Below are 22097 nucleotides of genomic sequence, written 5' to 3' on the forward strand. Positions count from 1 at the left end.
CATCATATGAAGGTCTCTACAATCCACATGAGGGTCTCTACAATCCATGTGGCAAAGTGCTTTGGCTCATAAATGACACCTGTCACCTCCACTTATAATCTACTGTTTAGAATAAATACATGGTCCCAAGCTAACCCACAAGGAAGGAAAGAAAAAGCAGCCAGGACCTGGCTCTAAAGAGGAAAATAAAACAGGACTAGGTGATCACGTAGCATTGTCTCTATCACCATGAGGCACTTACTCTATGCCTGATGAACTACCGTGCGTCTGGAAGTCTTTATATGTGTTAACATCTTTAATATCCACAACCACCTCGAGATAGGTATTATTATTATTACCCCATTTTACAAACAAGGAAATTGAGGTCCAAAGAAAGTTAAGTAACTTACCCAAGCTAGTAAGAGGCCTAGCTGGGATTCAAATCCAAGCAACGGGCTCCAGAATACATTATGTCACACTGCTTCTCAAATATGCAAGACACAGTGCTAGGCACTGTTGAGGATATTGGTCTTCAAATATTTATAAGCCTATCATATGAAAGAAGTATTTAGATATATTCTATTAAGTCTTAAGAGGACAAAATAAGAAGCAGTACTGAGACAAAAAATTAAGTGAGAGAGTTATTTCTGAGTGCCTATTATAAGCCAGACACCATTCTAGAGACTGTATGTACCTCTCATCTAAGCATCAAAACACTCCCACAAAGTGGGTATTATTATTCCAGTTACACAAATGAAAAACAAAAAACCAGACTCAGAGAGATTAAGTAACTTGACTAGGATATTATGCAGAGCTAAGATTTAAACCCAAATTAATCTGGCTTCCAAGCCTGTGCAATTTTCCACTACGTCTCACTGTTTTTCAATATAGAAATAGCACATACAAATCTCAGCCTACAAATCAGATGGGAAAGAAATGTAACTTCATTCTCTTCATTTCTTCAGTAACTAAACTTAATTTTCATTGTGAGCCCCCACTGAGCTGAGAGGCAGAAACTTAATCTTTGCAGTTTTGCTGTGAGGTCTTACGGAGAAGTTCACTCTCCTCTAGAATTCATCAAACCTTCCTAGAGGTTCTCTCAAGCACAAGGCCGATATCTGGGCTCTCTCAACTCCCTATCTGACTCTCCCTCAACTTGTCTACAACATCTTTTTTCCTGACTTTTCCAAATTTAGTTTTATAGTCAGACCCAGGCTTTGTAATTTCTGAAATTCAAAAACCAGACACTTGCCTCTTCTCTGCATTCTGCCGAGGTGTCTCTTCCCCCACTGCTAACCAGAAAAAGTAAAACTGTCAGAGGGCAGCAGAAAATACCAGAAACAGAAAGTACATTGTTTAACATATCACAGTAGCACGTGGTTATATCATAAAGAAAGCCTTTTGACAACTGAAGCTGCTGAAAATGAAATAAGTCATACGAGACAGCAAACTTCCCAGTATAAGAAGTATTTAAGGCAAGCGTGGTTGGTCGTGTCGCTAGAGCAATACGGAGGTTTAACAGGTATATTTGGAGGGTGGGGGTGGGAAAAGTGGCAGTGATTGAACCTAGAATATTTGTCATCTCAATGGATAGTAGGAGAGAGAGAAAGAAAAATAAAAAACAGGCAAAGCTATAATTTTAAGGATGCCAGAAGAGCACGGCTGATTTTCTATGCATATTCAAGTGGAAGAAGATAGAAAAGGACAGGTTGTCATAAACCTCAATACTGACAAGAGGAAAATTAAGGAAAACACGTATAGCCCACAAAGGAATAGAATGAGAACATCCAAGAATATGATTTCCTAAGGTCCGCTGGAATAAGAAAAAAAGAAGAGAGAATGGTAGGAGGAAAGGTGAGGATGTGGAAGATTATCCAAAAAATTCTGACCTGTAAGGACTCTGTCACTGAACGCTGCCACTCAGCGACAACTTGATGCTGATCTAAAACTGCAGAGCCCCCAGGAGACAGAAGCCAGGGTGTGCCGAGTGAGAAGACAAAAAGCCACTGTAGCCGAGACCTTACACTTATCCCTTTCACAGCCTAGGGAATACATCCTGATTGTTCTAATAATTTTCTCTCAACTTCTGTCTAAGAGCTAATGATAAAATAATAATAATAATAAATTACTAAGAAGCACTCCCAGAGGCATCAGAAGTTATGCTAAGCCCCATTAAAATGCAGCTTAGAGTTATGGAAAGTATCATATTAAAATTTAAGACCCTTCAAAATTCAACCTTATTTAATTTCAAAGCAGTATTTCAAACCAAAAGGCCCTATGGGGGTTGAGAGAGAAAAGGGAAATAGCAATATCCTATCTCTACTAAGGAGAGAACTGAGGTAGGAGGGGAGGGGGCTCTATTGGACATTTTTAATGACAGCTTCATTTGTGATATATTATAAATGTCTGTCCCTCTGTCACAGTGCAAGGACAAAGCGACCATTTTACTTATTGTTTCCTATGTCGTTATTATCGATCAAGGTGAAAAGCTACATTTCTGGCTCTGACCTCCCTTAAGCCCTAGACCCATGTATCAAATTGCTTCCTGGTTTCCCTTCCCTTGGATCACATTCCACAAGCAGCACCCATTCAATTTATCCAAAACCGAATTTATCATATTTTTCCAAAACCTGACCTTCCTCCTTTATTATTTTCCATTCCTATGCAGCCAAGACAAGAACCTAGGAGATTCCCCCAGATGCTTTTTCATTCTGTAAGATGAAGGAGTCACAGATTCTTACCTCCTCAGTTACTCTCAGTTGGTGTCCTCCTCTTCATCCCTTCTGCCATCTTCATCTCTCCTCTGAACCCCTGCACCAGCCTCTTAGCATATGTCCCCCCTTCTCCTCACCTTGTCTCCCACCAACAGATTCCATGCCCTCGCACCAGATGGATGCTTCTAAAATGCAAATTTGATCATGCCACACCTCAGAAGAGAGCCTTGCGATGACGAGCCCGTTCTCCCCAAGAGACAAACCAAGTTTCTCAGCATGACAGAAAGGCCTTCCATGGGCCGGTCATCAGCAGCTCCACCGTCCAGCACTGGCCGTGTCACACATCGCTACAATGAAGCCAGCCTGAATGACTTGCGCTGCACGCCCCATGCTACTTTACACTTTTTGGTCTTTTGCGTGTAGTTCCCTCAGCCTGGAACCTCCTTCCTCTCTTCAACAAGCCACAGTTCAAAACCCCATTCCTCCAGGAACTCTCCCCTGACTTTCTGCCATCCCTTCTGCTCCTCTCGCCTTAGAAGCGAGTGGCCTGCCTCCACATTTGCAGAGCACACCAGCCGCACCACCACAGCACCCATCACACCCTCTGCAAACACCGCTTGCTTCTCTGTATTACCCGTGAGACTGCCAACAGCTCAGGGAAGCTGTCTTCTCCTCCACTCACAGTGCCTGGTGCCCAAGAAACGTTCACTAAACTTTTTTCATTACGTGCCTCGATTTCTACTTGATGCCATTTGTAACATTTTCACTACAGGTACAAATGAGGGATTTATAGTAAGAAATATTGTGTATGCTCAATGTAACAGGAAAATGGCAAGGATCCTTTATCATCCTTCCGCAGGTCAGCCGGGTACCACACCAAGTACACTCCTTCACATGATGCTTAATGTTTAAAATAGTAGTGGCACTATCTTGTTTTTACTAGGAAGGAAACTATAGCTCAGAGAGGATAATAAATTCTCCCAAGGCTAAACAACTGGAAAGCAGATGGGTCAACATTAAAATACAGGTTTTACATGAATCCGTTAGTGCCTCTCACATAAGAGAGAGAACACAGAAATTAAATGGAAAGAAAAGGCCACACAAAGAAGAAGAAAAGAAAATTTTCTAAGTTCTCCAGACTCACAGTCTCTTCTCCATATTTCTCAGCAGAATAGGTGACTCACGGTAATGGGATCATCCTAAAACCACGGCTGTTACTTAGAACACCACGTTAAGGAAAGTTAAGGCTAGTGGTGCAATAAACTTAACTAGTTTCATTCCACTAGATATCCATCTACTAAACTTCTAACCTTGTGAACCATTTCACAAACCCGTAGCCTAGGAAAACGTGTGTAGGGGCTCAGTTTTAATCCGTCACCACCACTGCAATACAACTCCAAGTACTAACCTTCCTCGTGGCGTCTGAGCACTTTGGTGTATGAAAGATCTTACAAAGAGGCTCAGCGCTCAGCTCTGCAAACGGAATGAGCAATGGGATACCTACCTAGAGAAGCGGGTGAGGACAAGCTACAGCTCACACCACAGCCCCGCACACCCCGGCATGGGGATATTCAGGGGCACGCTGTGGGGACTGAGGACTGTGGGCTCAGTGTACGGGTCACAGCTGCAAGTCTTGCCTGGTGATATCATAAAAACACGCTTGGTCTACTCGGTGGAGGTAATCCAGCCCCAATAAAGATTGCACCGGCTGCTCAACGATGTTTGGAGTTCACCACCCAGAGAATTAAAAGAGCTACAATTCAGGGACACCAGGCACAGAGCCCAACAACAGCAGCCTTGAAAAAGACAAGGAAGAAAAAATGTAGCAGCAACTCCCTGGGCATGTGACTTGAGACTCTTGGCAGGCTGCCCCACAGGGCTGGACAGTCTGTGGGCAGAGAACTCACATCTTTCTCTCAGCTGCCCGAGGCCAAGAAGGCCCAGACAGAGGACTACCAACTCAGATCCTCCATCAAGCTAATAATCAATGAGACCCTCCAGAGGAAAACAGTGAATGAATAACCACAACTCTCACCTGCTTTACACAGTCGTGGGACTGATCAGCATCGCTCCAACCGGGCTTCATGACGTCCACAACCTGAAACAGTTCTGTAATATATTAGTTGGACATCAAATACGCAACTGATGCAAGGTTTGTTCCCCGGTAGGCAGAGTGCTAAACAAAGCTCTGTAGCAAAAACAAAGGACAGAGTTCAGCTTAACAAGTCAACCAACATTAATAGGGCGAGAATGTCAATATAATATGGTAACTGCTGGCACACGATGTACATGACAGTATATGAAGATCACTAGCCAGAGTTAAATGACCAAAATCAAAGCAGGCAAACGTCGACTCCCACAGGGACCAAAGGGGAGAGTTAAAAAACAACCCTATAAATCATCTAGTCTGGATTTTCCAATGAGGACTCAAGTTATAAGGGGAGTATGACTTGCCCAGAGTCATGCAGTCAACTATCAGAAAAGCCTGGGCTGGAACTCAGATTTCCACTGCTTTCCACCATAGCAGAACACTGTTCCAAGATCACAGATATGGGACAAGTTCTAAGCTTCTGAAGCTGGATAACTACAACTTTCAGAAATGCAGATTCTAAACTGAGTAATGAACTGTGAATGGGGATGGAAGGAGGGGTGTGAGGGCTGGATATCCCCAAGGGTGGGAGACCTGGCATCTGCGTGTAGTGTGTCAGTAGAACCAGAAAAATTAAAAGCATTTCATTTGTAACTGGCAACAAACATTCTCCTCAAAACAAGTATGTGCTAAAAAGTTGCTTCAGTGGTGTTACTAGTTCTCTGCTCCTCCCCTACAGCAGAGAGCTATTTTATCACTTGTGCTAAGAATGTGGACGCGTGTTGCATGCAAGATTTCTCAGAGACTACTGAAATTAGGCAGAGTACAACATAAGTGAATCTACTTCAGACGGAGTCAGCAAGCCCCTTCCCCAACAGAACTTCACTATGGCATCATGAAGTTCAAAGCAATACCCGTATGAACTAACACAAAGCTCTACCCATGTGACTTTGCGAACTGAAATGCAAGTCAGTTGTGATTATACGGTAATGAGACCACTGCTATACTTAAATCCTTCAATGAACATTCACTGATTAACTCTGTCACGTACTATTTTAAGACCTGGTTTTGGGGGGGAGGGGATGACCGGGGTGTCGGGGGGGAGGTTAGGGGACAAAGGATGAGAAGCCAGATAAAGGAAAACACAAGATAAAAAAGACACAACCCCAGTCTCGTCAGGAAAGCAAATATGCATGCAAATAACTGTAAAACTGTTTGATAAATGTTATAGAACAGTGCTACTCAAACTGTGACCTGTGGACCAGTGACGACCTGTGAATTGTTTGCTGTTGGTCCATAAAAACATAGTTAAGTTCAAAACTGAGCATAAACATTTAGAAACCTAGTAATTTTTGGGCTGTTGAATCTAATAATTTTAAAATGAGGTTTCTATTTTCTATGTCTTCTTTACACCTCATTTTTCTATTTCATTTTTATTACATTTTACAAAAGTATTGGTATACAAAGCAATAAAGTGATATAACAGAAGTACTATATATAATATGATACTGTATGAGCACAGACGAAGACAAATGGCGTGTTCAGAGAGGCTCCAGAGAGGAGATAACCTTTGAGCTGCAAAGGATACATCAGACATAGTGAGACGTGAAAGGCATCTCAGGCAGAGGAAGAGCATCTGCAAAAGCCTGGGGGTCATAAAAGTAGATGGTATGTTTACAGCACAGACTTTGAGGCAAAGTAATAAACAGTAAAAGTGCAGAAAGTTAAGCTACAAAGATTCAAAGAAACTTGTATGACTTTATAGTTTAGGCTTTGGGCTCTACCCAAAACGCAAGAGGGAATCACTGACCATTTTTATAACCAGGAGAAGGACGTGTTTATATTTTCATAAAGGTATTCTTTCAGAAGTACAGTAGGCAGATTTGAAGGGAGAGAGAACAGGGAGAGATAGAAACCAGTTATGAACATACTGGAAAATAATCTAGGTGGAAAGTGAAGAAACCTGCATATGTCAAGGAAAACAGGCAAGAGAGAACGACTTAGAGAAATGTTTCATTTTTTTATTTTATTTTTTTAAGAAGAGACAATATGGAGTTTTTACTCAGCATAATCCACCTAGAATATGTTGACCTGTTGCAATCAGAACAAACTATTTTCAAGAAAAAAAAATCACTTGTCTTATATCACAGATCCTACTCAAATGAATAAATAATTATCAACTATTACATATAAATTTAGATCAGAATTAAAACAGAGAAATCAAGGAATTTAGAGTCACATCCTATTTCTCTGTGGGAAGAGTTGTTTTTAAGCCAAGTCTTCATCTGTTTGTGGGTTACCTAGAGAGATAATGTGGACAACCTAAAACTTATGAAAATTACATAACCTTGAGGTTCATAATTGTCATCCTGGAGCACACCTGTATCATCAGAGAAAATTTTTTAAAGGTATAATATGCATAATATTCCTTGCTTATCAATATGGGTCAGAATCTGTAATCAGACAGTTGTTCACTTAGTAAGTGATTAAACAAGGGAGAAATCGCTAAGTATAAGAATGAGGAGTGAGTGTGTTACTGAGAGACAGGAGAGATACTGGGATAAAATGGGAAATTCTGGAATGAAAATGTGAAAGTTCAGTAAACACAAGAACAGTGCGTGCGTTGCCAAGAAACAGGGGAGGTATCTGGGGTGAAATGTGAAATTCTAGAATGATATTGGGCTTAAATAATCTAAATAGATTCACATGTATCAGTGGAGAAGAAGTTGTAGCTGGGGCTTCCTTGGTGGCGCAGTGGTTGAGAATCTGCCTGCCAATGCAGGGGACACAGGTTCGAGCCCCGGTCTGGGAAGATCCCAAATGCCGCGGAGCGACTAGGCCCGTGGGCCACAACTACTGAGCCTGTGCGTCTGGAGCCTGTGCTCCGCAACAAGAGAGGCTGCGATAGTGAGAGGCCCGCGCACCGCGATGAAGAGTGGCTCCCGCTCGCCACAACTAGAGAAAGCCCTCGCGCAGAAACGAAGACCCAACACAGCCAAAAATAAAATAAAGAAAGAAAGAAGCTTTCATAAAAAAAATAAAAAGAGTTGTAGCCAACACATTTATTTTGCACGTTCTATGAACAGAGCAGTATTGTAGATACTACAGGAGCTACAAAGGGGAATAAGAGGAGGTACCTCACTGTTAGTCCCAGGGCAATTCTAGGGTCTCCTGAGACTCCCCAGAAGTTAGTTCTGGACCACAGAAGGTCTGAGGTGCTTACCTCAGTAAGTAACAAACCAAGACTCACTTTCAATCAAGAGAATTCTATGGGTTCAAGGAATCTCTAAAGGGTATGGGGTGTGTGTGTGTGTCTGTGTGTGTGGTGGTAAGTGGGGAGGGAGGGTCCCTTGGCTGGAAGAAATTCGTATTTCCTGAAATGTTCCCAGGGCAAGTTTGAGTCCCTGAAATGAAAATTGTTGAGCCAGCCAGCTCCTCTGGAAGCACCCAGTCTTCAGGGAAAGTGCAGCCCTCCCATACACAGTGTAAACTCCACTGAGATCCAGAGTTAGGCTTTTTCTTAGAATAGAGGTCACAGGCTTAGGGAGTCCCTGAAACTCAGTGACTCCTGAGAGAATGCAACAGGAGTGCGGAATGTAGAGCAAGCATATACCATTTTCATGAAATATTTTGAAAAAAAAATAAGCCTGTGTTAGATGTAGTCAAAAACAATTCAAATATTATTCTATCATGGATATTTATACCCCCAATGGCCATAACTAACACACACAGGGAACACTGCTTATCATAACAGTACTGTTGTGAAACTGGCTGAAGAGCCATGATATGGTGGTCTGACGGTGTCTGACCAGGCTCTCATAGTAAGTGCCTGCTGTGTTTCAGGGCACATGATTTTACCAAAGTATATAATAGGCTTAGTTTTATAACAACTTTGACTGCCTTCTAGTCATGAACTGGAACAAATAACCACTATTGTATCTCTACAGCTCTACCTATATAAATGAAATTCAGCAATTAACCTGTAAACTTAATCTAATTATTCAACAAGTATACAAGATTAAATATTAAAAAGTTTAATTTACCTAAAGAGTAATAAGCCTTGAATCTAAAATCATCAACAGCCATTTCATTTTATTTTATTTTACAAAAACATAATATCGCCTATGCATGTGTAAAATGACATTGGATCGAAGATAAATTGTTCATGTATATGAGAAGAAAACAAAAAACTTTCTCCTAAGAGCATTAATTGCCATTCCGTTCTTAGAAAAAGAACAAATTCTCAATCAGCGCCTGTCATCTGCAAGACACTATTGGGAATCAACGGAAAACAAAAAGATCTAATTATCCACAAGGTCTGGAAAAGATCAAGAACAGAATCCCTTAATACCGACAGTGTATGGAGGTAAGCAGAGGAGAAGCTCTCCATTCAAAGTCCCCAGGATCCTCAGCAAGGCCCGTATAATGCACCAGCACGGAAAGTGATGAATAAGCTTCATTGAGAATAGTGGCCACGTCATGGCTGGCTGAACATTCAGTCCACAAACAGAAGGCTTCTTGTATTTGCTCGAATCAACCACAGGAAAGTTTCAGCAAAAAGACTGTTATATTCAAATGGAAATCAGTACTTTCCAGCAAGAATGGACAATTAGCAATTTCTTAAACTGGCACTAAGAGGAAGAGCAGGGAATTGTACCAGAATCATCACAAACAACCCATATTTCAAAATGTCAAATAAAAAATAAAGACTACTAGGGTTATTCGCATGTTGAAAAATTTCACATAGCAGGCCTGAGTCTGGATGTTATGCGTCTCCCAGTGGTCAACCTACACTGGGAGGTTTCACCCAAATACTCCCCTTTTGTAAATCTCTTACTACATACGTACAAGTGTAAACCACAATCTAAGATTCCAGCACGTAGTTAACTTAGATGGTATTCCTCAAACATTTAGTAAAAGAGCGCAAAGCCTGTTTATACACTATTTGGATCTACATTTAAAAAGCTTTTATTCACCAGATTAACAGATTCTAGCAAATACCTCTTCCAGACGGGCAAGACAAACAGTTACCATCCTCACCCCCAACTCCAAGCACTCATGCAATTTTGGCCTATCTGATTTATGCACCTGGCTTTGTGAAACTGATCCTGGGGCTGTAACAAGTCACAGGCTCTCAGATAAATTACAAGGATTCCATAGCCACTTTGGGATTGAAGAAAAAAGTTCAATGGAAAAAGAGAAGTTGAAGAAATTGCACCAGAGTTAAGCAATGATTTCTTAAATATGTACAAAAAGCACAAGCAAAAAAGGGAAGACTTGCTAACTAAACTTGATCAAAATTTAAAATGCCTGTGCTTCAAATGACACCACCAATAAAGTGAAAAGGCAACCAACAGAAGGAGAGAAAATATTTATAAATCATATGTCTGATAAGGGACTTGCATCCAGCATCTACAAAGAAATCTTAAAATTTAATAATAAAAAGACAAAAAAAAAAACCCAATTAAAGAATGACAGGGCTTCCCTGGTGGCGCAGTGGTTGAGAGTGCGCCTGCCAATGCAGAGGACACGGGTTCGTGCTCCGGTCCGGGAAGATCCCACATGCAGCAGAGCAGCTGGGCCCATGAGCCATGGCCGCTGAGCCTGTGCGTCCAGAGCCTGTGCTCCGCAACAGGAGAGGCCACAACAGGGAGAGGCCCGCATACCGCAAAAAAAAAAAAAAAAAGAATGACAAAGGGTTTGAATAACACATTTCTCCAAAGAAAACATAGAAATGGCCAATAAGCACATGAAAATATTCCTAGCATTATTAGGAAAATGAGAAACCACTTCAAACCCACTAGAATGGCTACAATAAAAAGACAGTAACAAGTATTGGTAAGGAGGCGAAGCTAAAACCCTCACACACTGCTGGGGAGAACGTAAAATGGTGCAACCACTTTGGAAAATAGTTTGGCAGTTAAACAGAGACGTGCCACAAGGTCCAGCAATTTTTACTTCTGGGTATATATGCAAGAAAAATGAAAACGTTATGTCCACACAAAACCTGTCCATAAATGTTCACAGCAGTATTTTATGAAAGCCAAGAAGTAGAAACAATCCAAATGTCCACCAAATGATGAATGGATAAATAGAAATTTGTCCACCCACACATATAACGTTATTCAGCATTAAACAAAAGGAATGAAGTACTGATACATGCTAAAAGATGAATGAACCTCAAAAACACTATGCTAAGTGAAAGAATCTAGTCATAGAAGACCATATAGGCAACTCTACAAAGGCAGAAAATAGTCTACAGGTCGCCCAGTACTAGGAGGGGGTGGGAGAGAGCAGAGAGTGACCATTAATGCGCACAAGCTTTCTTTCCGGAGGGCTGAAAATGTTCTAAAATTACATTACGGTGGTGGATGCACAAATCTGCATACTGAAAACTGCTGTATAGATGGGTGGATGTTATGGTATGTAAATTATATCTCAATAAAGCTTTTTTTAAATTGTGCCAAACCGCAAATCTTTATGCACTCCTAAAAGCCATCCTGCAAGCTACTTGATATCAGATGGGGCCAGGCATATTTGAAGTAGAACAATTATTCTCATATCAACATGCATTCATATCCCAAGCATTGGTCTAGAATTGGACTGGCTCTGGGGGCACCAAAGGACGCAATATTTATATTCCAAACACCTTGAATCTCTAAGAATTAACAAAACCTAGCAGCACTTGCTGCCAATTTTGGCTCCATTTACTTCAACGAACACTGACTGAAGTCCACCATAGGCCACGACTAGGTTTACAACACACAGACAAAAGATACAGTGGGCCCAATGCCCAAGGAGTTCATGGCCTCTTAAGTCTAAGACAGACATGTAAGCACATGATTCAAGTTCAGTGCTCTGTATGCAAACTAGTATAAGTATGGGGGCAGGGAAATGGTACAGAGAAGAGAGTAATTAACTTTGTCTAGAGATGACCCACAAATGTCTCATAGGAATGACAACACCTGAGCAGGGCCTCAAAGAACTGGTAAAAGGGAATGGTGTGGCAAAGGGGATGGAGGAAGGGAAGCAAACCAGAATCAAGGCAAATAGGCTTGGGGGACTGAAAGAAACTGGGGAACAAATAAGGGTGAGACTAGAATGTTAGAAGATGAGTTGGGGAAATTAAGCCAGATCACGAAAGATCTTGTGGATATGCTACAAATTTTAAACCTCACCCTAAAGGTAATAGTGAGGCATTGAAAGGTTTTAAGCAGTGAATGAAACGATCGGATTCATTTTAGAAATATCATCCACGTAACTGTTTGCAGGATGAAGATTCACTAGGGAAAGAGGTTTTCCAGTTTTTATTGACCTATGTTATTTTTAATGCGTCTTCAAATGAAATTTTACACAGAAACCCAAGATGTAAAAAAAGCAAAGCTCGGGCTTCCCTGGTGGCGCAGTGGTTGAGCGTCCGCCTGCCGATGCAAGGGACACGGGTTCGTGCCCGGTCCGGGAGGATCCCACGTGCCGTGGAGCGGCTGGGCCCGTGAGCCATGGCCGCTGAGCCTGCGCGTCCGGAGCCTGTGCTCCGCAACGGGAGAGGCCATAACAGCCAGAGGCCCGCATACCACAAAAAAAAAAAAAAAAAAAAAAAAAGCAAAGCTCTTCTGGTTGAAACAGTGGTGGAGGAGCCTGGACAATGTCCCTCTACCCCCCACCACAGAAGAGCCCTTTGTGCTCTGGCAGAAGAAGGTGTGGAAAACTTTGGACTAAAGAGAGGATAACAGGAGATGGAGATTATTAGGAAGCTAGCGCAATAGTCCAGGGGAAAATGACCAATGCTTAAAATAATCACTAATGATGGAGAAAGGGGAGAAAAGAGTCCAGAAAACTCTAAAGAAGTACAGAATTGACAAGAGTTCACGGCTTACTGAATGTAGAGAGTGAGGAAAAAGAATCATGGATAACTTCTGGGCTTCTAGCCTGCATGAAGAGAATTAATGTCATTGATAAGAGGAAACGTACAAGAGACAGTTGACTCTCCTAAAGATACTTCAAGTCTAATAATTCTCAAAATTGAACTCTTGCTGCTGCTCCCCAACCTGTTCTCCAGTGTAGGGTTTCGTATCTCAGTATGTGGCACCAGGCTGATGCTACTGTTTGAGCCAGAAACCTGGGAATCACCTTTGACATGGGATCTCCAGAGCACGCCCCCACCATTCAGTCCATCACCAAGTGCCACTGATTCTAATTCCAAAATTTGGTTCATCTATCCACCACTTCTATCGCCACTGCCGCCACTCTGGTGCATGCCACCATCACCTCACTCCTTGATTTCTCCAATGGCCTCAATCACTCTCCTCACCACTCTCCTCGACTCACTCCAATCCAGTCTACAAACAAGGATAAACTTTTTTTTTTAATCTTTATTGGAGTATAATTGCTTTACAATGTTGTGTTAGTTTCTGTTGTACAATAAAGGGAATCAGCTATAAGTATACATATGTCTCCATATCTCTCCCACCCTCCCTATCCCACCCCTCTAGGTCATCACAAAGCATTGAGCTGATCTCCCTGTGCTATGTGGCTGCTTCCCACTAGCCATCCATTTTACATTTGGTAGTGTATATATGTCAATGCTACTCTCTCACTTCGTCCCAGCTTCCTCTCCCCCGCTGTGTCCTCCAGTCCGTTCTCTATGTCTGCATCTTTATTCCTGCTCTGCCACTAGGTTCGTCAGTACCATTCTTTTAGATTCCATATATGTGCATTAGCATCCGGTATTTGTTTTTCTCTTTCTGACTTACTTCACTCTGTATGACAGACTCTAGGTCCATTCACCACATTACAAATAACTCAATTTTGTTCCTTCTTGTGGCTGAGTAATATTCCATTGTATATATGTGCCACATCTTCTTTATCCATTCATCCGATGATAGACACTTAGGTTGCTTCCATGTCCTGGCAATTGTAAATAGTGCTGCAATGAACATTGTGGTACATGACTCTTTTTGAATTATGGCTTTCCCAGGGTATATGCCCAGTAGTGGGATTGCTGGGTCATATGGCAGTTCTATTTTTAGTTTTTTAAGGTGTTAAAAAAAACTGTTTTTTGAAGTTTAGGCCTTCCGTGAATTCCCATTGCACTTAATGTCCAAGACAGAGAACATGTCCGGTTTTATTCATCTTGGGATACTCAGTGCCTAGTACATTGAAAGAATGAAAGAGAGAGGATCAGGTCGGGGACAAGACGATGAATTCAGTTACAGGCCGGCTGGGTTTGAGGTGCCTATGGTACATCTAAGTAGAGTTACCCTACTGGCAACTGGCAGTATGGGCCTGGATCCCAATGACATTTGGCTTCACTGTTTCAGAACAGAAGTAGAGTTATCTATGGTAAACAGGACTAAGACTATTTTAGATAATCATGAACTAAGTTAATAAAGCTTGAAGCAAGCTCAGCTTCTTAGAAGAGATTAAAGTGTCTCTCTAATCTGAAATTCGGCAGCTCCAGGTCAGGTCTAGGTTAGCATTTCAAGGACAAGAGAAACCACTGAGATAGCACTAGATTTGTGGTGGGATCTTTACAAGGGGTGATTTGGTCACAAAGCCTATGATTTGGGCACTTCCTTCAAACTGCTTTTGCAATACCTCTGTTATCTGATGTCCTCACCAATTTCCAAATGCCTTCTCTATTAGTTAATCATAAATCATTCCTGACTCTCAGACAGTACATCTGGGGCCGTGCTTGGAAGTCCGTATCCTGACCACTACACCAGGCAATTTCTCAGTCTGGGCACGTGACTAAGTTAACAGTTTAGGCGACAGATACAAAAGTTATATCCCTTCCTCTCTCCCACTGACGCTAGAGAGCTGCCTTAGAATGTGCTGCTACAAGGATTTTTAGACAATAATAATTAAATTATGACTTACAGCGGGCTTCCTATAGTACTGTGCAAAGCATTTAATATAAAATACTGTACATGACAAATAAACGTGAAGAGATTCCAGAGAGTTTCTTTAAGTAATGATTACTTTTCCAAACGCAGATGTAGGGGACACTGATTACAACCTCCTAATTCTGTTTCCTCCTTAACTTTCCTCAATATCAGTGTTTCTTAACTACTGAATACAAACCCTTCAAGTTCAATAAGATAATATTCAATTTTTAAGTCAATAATAAAATAATTATTCAAATATTTTAACTTTTAAAACAGAACTTTTGAGAACCTCTTTCTGCATATCCAGGGAGCACGTATGACTACAGTGTAAGAGGGGTCGGCTTATGACCTAGTCAGCTGGTTAACTATTCAGGTGACCACAGACAGCAGCCTGGTGACTTTGCCAGTACTAAGGTTTTAAACTGATTTATATTTAGTCATATATCATTTATTTGATATCTATAAAGAACCATTGGTTAAATACAGAAAACATGGGAATTACTGAAATATAAGTCAATAAAATAACACAAATGTTAAATCCTGCAACTTCAACTCAAGATGATATTTACCAGCTGTGTATATCGCATTATCTGGTCAAATTTCTTATGCCTTGCAAAATGTCTCCACTACTTCCAAATCCAATGGAAAAAAAGGAAAGATACAGAAAATATAACATCAAAAGTGGCTTTTCATCTATGGGGAATAAAGACTGCCCCCACAATGTGCTATTTGCCAGAAAAGTACTTACAAATAGCAGCTTGAAATATTTTGTCTATTATTGTATTCAAAAAGAAGCCTCAAAAGTAGTTTTTAAAAAATAAGACAAAATACCAGACAGGATAACAAAGTAAGGTTTTTATTTCTTTTCAATGTCTCAACACAACTTAAATTTCAATCTGCACTTTCTATATTCATGTCCAAAAGCCTGTTGCCTTAAAATTTGACAGGTGGTGCTTTCTTTGATGTGATTAATTTAAAGTAAATTCAGCAATCCTGTTACACATGCAAGATAATGTATATACAATATGTTTATTCACCTTAGCATTGTTTACAATAGTAAAAGTTTGGAAACCACCTAAATATTCATCAACAGGGAAGTCAAGTTATGGTACACCAATACAATGAAATGTTGTGCAGATATTAAAAAAATAATAAGGAAGCATACAGGTACAGTGTGCTACTACTTGTGTAGGAAAAAGGGGAGGGTTATACATGTATTTGAATATGCTTAAAATAACTCTAAAATGATATTTCTTAACAACAACAAAAAAAACTAACAACATTGGTTGCCCTGTGAAGGAGACATATTGGAGGAATGTGGTCAAGGGAAACTTTTCAATGAAGTATTCTTTTATATATTTTTTGAAGTTTGAGCCATGTGAATGTATAACCTTTTTCCAAGATAGAAATGTTTAAAATAGATGACATTTTCAAAAAGTAAACCATGTCTAAGATTATTTTAAAAGAAATGAACACTTTCAAAAACATTGTATTCAATAACTAGGTTATATATAATCACAATGATAAAACCATTTTGTAAAAAAGGAATTATCACAATTATGTCTGTAATCTTAAAACTGCTCAATACACACCCGCTTGAATCACACAGAACACAGCAATCTTAGAGTTAATTTCATCCCAAATCCTTTCTATATTCCATCAGTGGTTGAAATAGCACCTACAATGGGTTCCTTCATTTCATTACAATGGGTTTCCTTCAGGGCTACAAGGAAACGGCAGTAAAAACATGAGTTTCTTGAAAAATCCTCATAAGAAATGATTGAGCAAAAAAGTTTTGAAAATATTTGATTTTTCTAATCACACTGCACATCACTTGTTAAGTAAAAAAGTCAAAATGTCTCTTCATTTATAACGCTAAATTAAAGCATATATTATACATAAACTTTATAGCAATAGTACTTAATAACAGAATGTCCATTTAAGGTCACTTTTATTTTAACCACATTAGCTAGTATTGCCCCAAAATGACAGAATGCTTTGTAAAAATTAATTCATAGGGAGGTTCTTGAGAAACAGGGTCTCAGGTCAAAAAAACAGTGAGAACAAAGCAAGCTGCCTACAGTACTAGTGACCAGCTGACACCCAGAGTTGTTGGGGAACAAAAATCACAAATCTAAAAATATAAAACAAAATGAACAAAAAAGGTTGGCTTTTTGATTCACCATCCAACTTCCAACAGATATTCCCATTAATCATCGCTCACTGAGTTCACAGCAGACAGACTTTAAAAGCTCTTCCAAAGATGCATCTTTCTTAACTCCTTTTCCCATCCTACCCTTCCAACTCCTGGCAAACACCTCACTTTTCACCTTTTCTAGAAGAAATTCAAGGAATTCTCTCTACCACACTGTAGTGTCCATCTTTTTACCTATCCTTTTGCCCTTCTCTTCCATCCCACAGGAGGTAGGGTAACTCCTTCCTTTACTTAAAGCATCTCTCAACCTCCACCAGGATCTTGTTTGTTTCATCACCCAACCACTTCACATTTCAGGTGCTCCCTTTTCTTTGGCCGCTTCCTTTGTGCCTTCAAAAAAGCAAAAAATTTTGTTATTTTGAAAATTTTCTTTTGACTCTGCTCTCTCCTCTAACTGTTGTCAAATTTCTCTCCTTCTTCTAGTCAAGCTGCCCAAATATAATCCACATTCGTTACCTCCTCCATTTTCCTTCCGGATGCTTCCGTTTCAAATCCTCTACTAAAATAGCCTTATCAAAGTTCCCTAATGTCCTCCTAATCACTGAGTCAAAACTGAAAGAGACCTTTAAGCTTATCTACTCCATTTAGCTCATTATATGGATAAGGAAGTTGACACTCATGAGGGATTAATTTGACCAACATTATACAGTGAATCACTGTGGGCTGGAATCTTGACGGCCTTCCATCCAGAAGAATACACATTTCTTGATTAAAAAAAAAAAAAGATAACTAACTAAAGCAAGATGACCCCTACTCAAGATTATTTCAGGTATCTCCACAAAAGAAAAAGGACAAGCCACATTTATAACCTGAAATGAAGGTCAATACAAATACAGCAACAGACAGTCCAAAGCTCATTTCAGTTGGCTTTGGAATGTGTCCTTGAACTTTATCAATTCCTAAACATCTAAACCAAATAATAAAGTTCCACTGTGAAATCTTTTCAGGAAAGTCAACTTTCCTCCTCATTTTCTCTATCCCTCCCTCTGCCATGCACTTGTCTGCAATACACAGTCTAAATCTGAGTGTTGAAAGATCCTGCATAGAAACTGAAGTCAGAGAAGTAGAAAGAGAAACAGGGGAATAAGAAGCAAGGAGTTTCTAGGAGGAGGAAGCAGGCAGCAGTGCTGAATGCTAACTGTGCACATCTTCCCCTACAGACCTCTTTCAGATATTGTTGGTCATTTTAAGTAAGTCCCTGGAGTTTTCCTGAATTAGAGCTTAGCCGCTTTTACAAATAAACATGCCCATGGGCATTAAGAGCGTACATTCCTTAACCTACTTGTAATCTACTTGTGCTCAGTCTCTCAGACTGTAAATTCTAAAGACCAAGCTGTAATAGTGTTAGACTAAGATATTTGCAATTCTGCTACCAAAGCTTTCTCTCCATCCAACACCGTCTTCCATAACACACTCCTCGAGACATCCATAATACTACCAAAATAATAACCATCATAGTAACAATAATAACTTAGGACTTTAACAGAGAACTGATAGGACAGATAAAAAGATTATTTTGTTTACACTCAGTCTCTCCAGGTATTTCTATTCCCACATAATTGGGAGTTCATGGACTTTCTTGCTTCACTCTCTACTGTTCTGTCACACTATTTTCAGCTACCCTACAAATTGAGGAAGGGAAGGATCTATAAAATACCCAACATCTACCTTAAAACATACAATGCCTAAATTTCAAATGAAACAGACAATTTAAAAAGTAAGGTAATGGGGCTTCCCTGGTGGCGCAGTGGTTGAGAGTCCGCCTGCCGATGCAGGGGACACGGGTTTGTGCCCCGGTCCGGGAGGATCCCACATGCCGCGGAGCGGCTGGGCCCGTGAGCCATGGCCGCTGAGCCTGCGTGTCCAGAGCCTGTGCTCCTCAACGGGAGAGGCCACAACAGTGAGAGGCCCGCGTACCGCAAAAAAAAAAAAAAAAAAAAAAAAATAAGGTAATGTTTTATTGGCTAGGAAACATAAGATACTATTTTGATATGATTTTGAATATTAATCTAATAATTTAATTAGCACAATGAGGGAAGGAGGGAGAATAGGAATGAGCAAATAAGGGGAAAGACAAAAATGGAGGAATCAGGGATGAAGGGAAAGTAGAGGACGTTAGGAAGAGAAGAGTCATCCCAGAGGCTGCCCCCTGGGGCTCTGTGTGTTGTCAGCTAGTTTTCCCTCTCAGACCCCTGTTTCAGAGCCAGCTAGACTTAGAGTCAGGTGACATCACTGCACAGAGTGTACCAAGAATAGGGCTTCCTCTGGCGAAGCAGTATGCATGAGGTCACAGAGATTCAACCGGGATTCCCAACAGCCTTGTTTAAAAGGAATAAAGATAATGAACACAACAAGAAAGGGAAAGGCAGGGAAAGGCAAGAAAGATGGGAGCAATTCCTACATTAGCAAACACCAAGATGCTTCTCTTAATACCTCAATACTCAAGAACAGTAGCAAAGAATAGGCCATCTGGTCACCTTAAGTAAATATAATTTTGAACTTGAGGAATGATACTAGTTAAAAATGAGCTAAGGAGCTTCCCTGGTGGTGCAGTGGTTAAGAATCTGCCTGCCAACGCAGGGGACACGGGTTTGAGCCCTAGTCCAGGAAGATCCCACATGCCACGAAGCAACTAAGCCCGTGCACTACAACTACTGAGCCTGCGCTCTAGAGCCCGCAAGCCACAACTACTGAGCCCGTGTGCCACAACTACTGAAGCCTGCGCACCTAGAGCCCATGCTCCGCAACAAGAGAAGCCACGACAATGAGAAGCCCTTGCACCACAACAAAGAGCAGGCCCCGCTCGCCGCAACTAGAGAAAGCCTGTGCACAGCAAGGAAGACCCAACACAGCCAAAAATAAATAAATAAATAAATATGAACATCTACTCTCACCTAACCTTGAATTACAAAAAGTAATTCCAAATGGATCATAGACATTTATGTAAAAGCTAAAACTATAAATCTCACTGATGAAAACATAGGAGAAAATATCTGCAACTTTTGGTAGACATTTCTTATGACACTAAAAGCACAAAACATAAAAGAAAAAAATTATAGTGGACTTTTCAAAATTAAAATCTTTTGCTCTTCAAAAGACACCACTAATAAAGTAAAAAGGCAACCCACAAAAAGGCAGAAAATATTTACAATACATATATTTGATGAAAAATGGTATCCAGAATATATAAATAACTCTTACAACTCAATAATAAGACAAACACCCCATTTTTAAAAAATTGGCAATAGAGTCTAAACAAACATTTCCCTAAAGAAATGATACAAATGGCCATTAAGCAAGTGAAGAGATGCTCAACATCACTAGTCATCACGGAAATACAGACTAAAACCACAAGAAACCACTACACATCCATTAGAATGGCCAGAATTTTAAAAGATTGACCACACCACGTCTCGGCAATGATGTGAAACAACTGAAACTCTTACACACCGGTAGTGGGGTAAAAAAAACAAATGAGGTAACTGCTTTGGAAAACAGTTTGGCAAGTTTCCTTAGAAAGTTAAACATCAACCATTCCACGTAAAATTATTTACCCCAAAAGACTGAAAACGTGTTCACACAAAGACTCATACAAGATCAGTCCCCAAACTGGAAATAACTCAAATTTTCCTCAATAGGAGAATGGAAAAACAAGTTGTAGTATATCCATGCAAAAGGGTTCCATTCAACAATAAAAAAGCAACAAATCAATGCATGCAACAACATGGCAAAATCATCATGCTGAGTCAAAGAATCTAGACACAGAAGAGTACACACTGTTTGATTCCATTCACAAAAATTCCATAAAATGCAAACCTACACACAGTAGCAGCAAGGAGATCAGTGGTTTCCTGAGGCTAGAGGCAGAAGAAGGGAGGGAGGGATGCAAAATGAGACAGATAATCTCTAGGGGGCAGTAAAAATGTTCCGTATCTTGACAGCAGTGGTGGGTCCATGGATGTCTGTACAACTGTCATCGAACTGTGTACTTTAAAATGGATGCAGATTTTTGTACTCAAACTGTACCTTATCAAAGTGGATTTTTAAAAAAATCATTGATGCCCACTTCGGGGGCCTTTTTTCTGTAGTAAGATGAGTGACCTAGTCATAGGCAACTCACCATCTTACCACCTTCCATGAAATCATGGTTCAATAAAGGCTGTAATTACATCAACCAAACTAAAAAAATAAATCATGTTTCATTTCCATACCAAAAATACCCTAAGTAAAAGGGATGTAAATTTTTAAAAACCATTTCCCCGTGGGGTGTGGGAAGGAAGCTACAGTTAATAAGGGCTAACTTAGCTTAATGTACTTCTACTGGGGAGTCTAAGGTAAAGGGAAAGAGGAGGGAGAGGATGATGGGAGAGGATCCATTCCAGGAAGTGGAAAATGCAACTTAATTAGAATCTTTGAAAAGACCCTTGAGGCCAAGAGATTGTCAGAGATTCTTGGGGACCTCTGAGAAATACAGAGAACCTGGCAAACCATCAGTGGTTAGTGACTCAAGGCAAATTTGAGAAAAGAAAAACCACAAAGACCTCCCATTTTCAGGATTATTCATTATGACATTTCCCAAACCTTACGAAATTCCCAAATAAGGGCTACACTATGATTCTACATGCTTTATTTGATGTATTCACAATTGTATACCCCCTGTAAAAAAGTGGTTTGTTTTAGTTTGTGCTCAGATGGACACTGTTTTACTGAAACTGAATTTGTCTATCATGCTATCTAGACTTCTAAGGTCTGGCCTGGTCACCAACCACAGAACTAGAACATAGACACAAATGCCTAGATTTCAGGCTCAATACAACACTAATAACCTTTCAATTATTCACATTTATCCATATATTAATGAAACTCCCACAAACTTAACACTTTTTTCCTTCCTACATTTCCCCCATTCTGAGAAGAAAATATTCTCTTTACAAGTCTTCACTTTGTGGGGAGGGAAGCTTTGCGTTTTTTTAAGATTTACTGAGAGTATGTCTCTCTTCTTGGACTTAATTTATCAACATTTATGATGAACCTCACATGATTTTGAGCTTCCACAACAGCCTCTTAGCTGACCTCGCCATCTCCCTCCTGGTCCACTTCCAATCCATCCTCCACTCTGCTGCTAAAGCCAAATTGCTAAAAGAGCAAAGCTGAGCAAGTTATTCCTCCTGAAAACCCTGGGATGGCTTCCCACTGCTCACCAGGTAGTCCAG

At 40.4% G+C, this 22097-nt stretch overlaps 1 protein-coding gene across 4 annotated transcripts in view; it reads right to left on the bottom strand.

Moving 5' to 3' along the window:
- Positions 1-22097, bottom strand: part of IGSF11 (immunoglobulin superfamily member 11) — a 137567-nt gene that overhangs the window by 93912 nt on the left and 21558 nt on the right. The window contains exon 2 of one of the 4 annotated variants that reach the window (XM_082839392.1): positions 4729-4791. The exons of the other annotated variants lie outside the window; for them this stretch is intronic. The gene's annotated coding sequence lies outside the window, so the exon portion shown is untranslated. The remainder of the gene's footprint in view (positions 1-4728; positions 4792-22097) is intronic. 4 annotated transcript variants of the gene reach the window in all.

Source organism: Leucopleurus acutus (assembly GCF_964270905.1).
Source record: "Leucopleurus acutus genome assembly, chromosome: 5".
NCBI classification, from domain to species: Eukaryota; Metazoa; Chordata; class Mammalia; order Artiodactyla; family Delphinidae; genus Leucopleurus; species Leucopleurus acutus.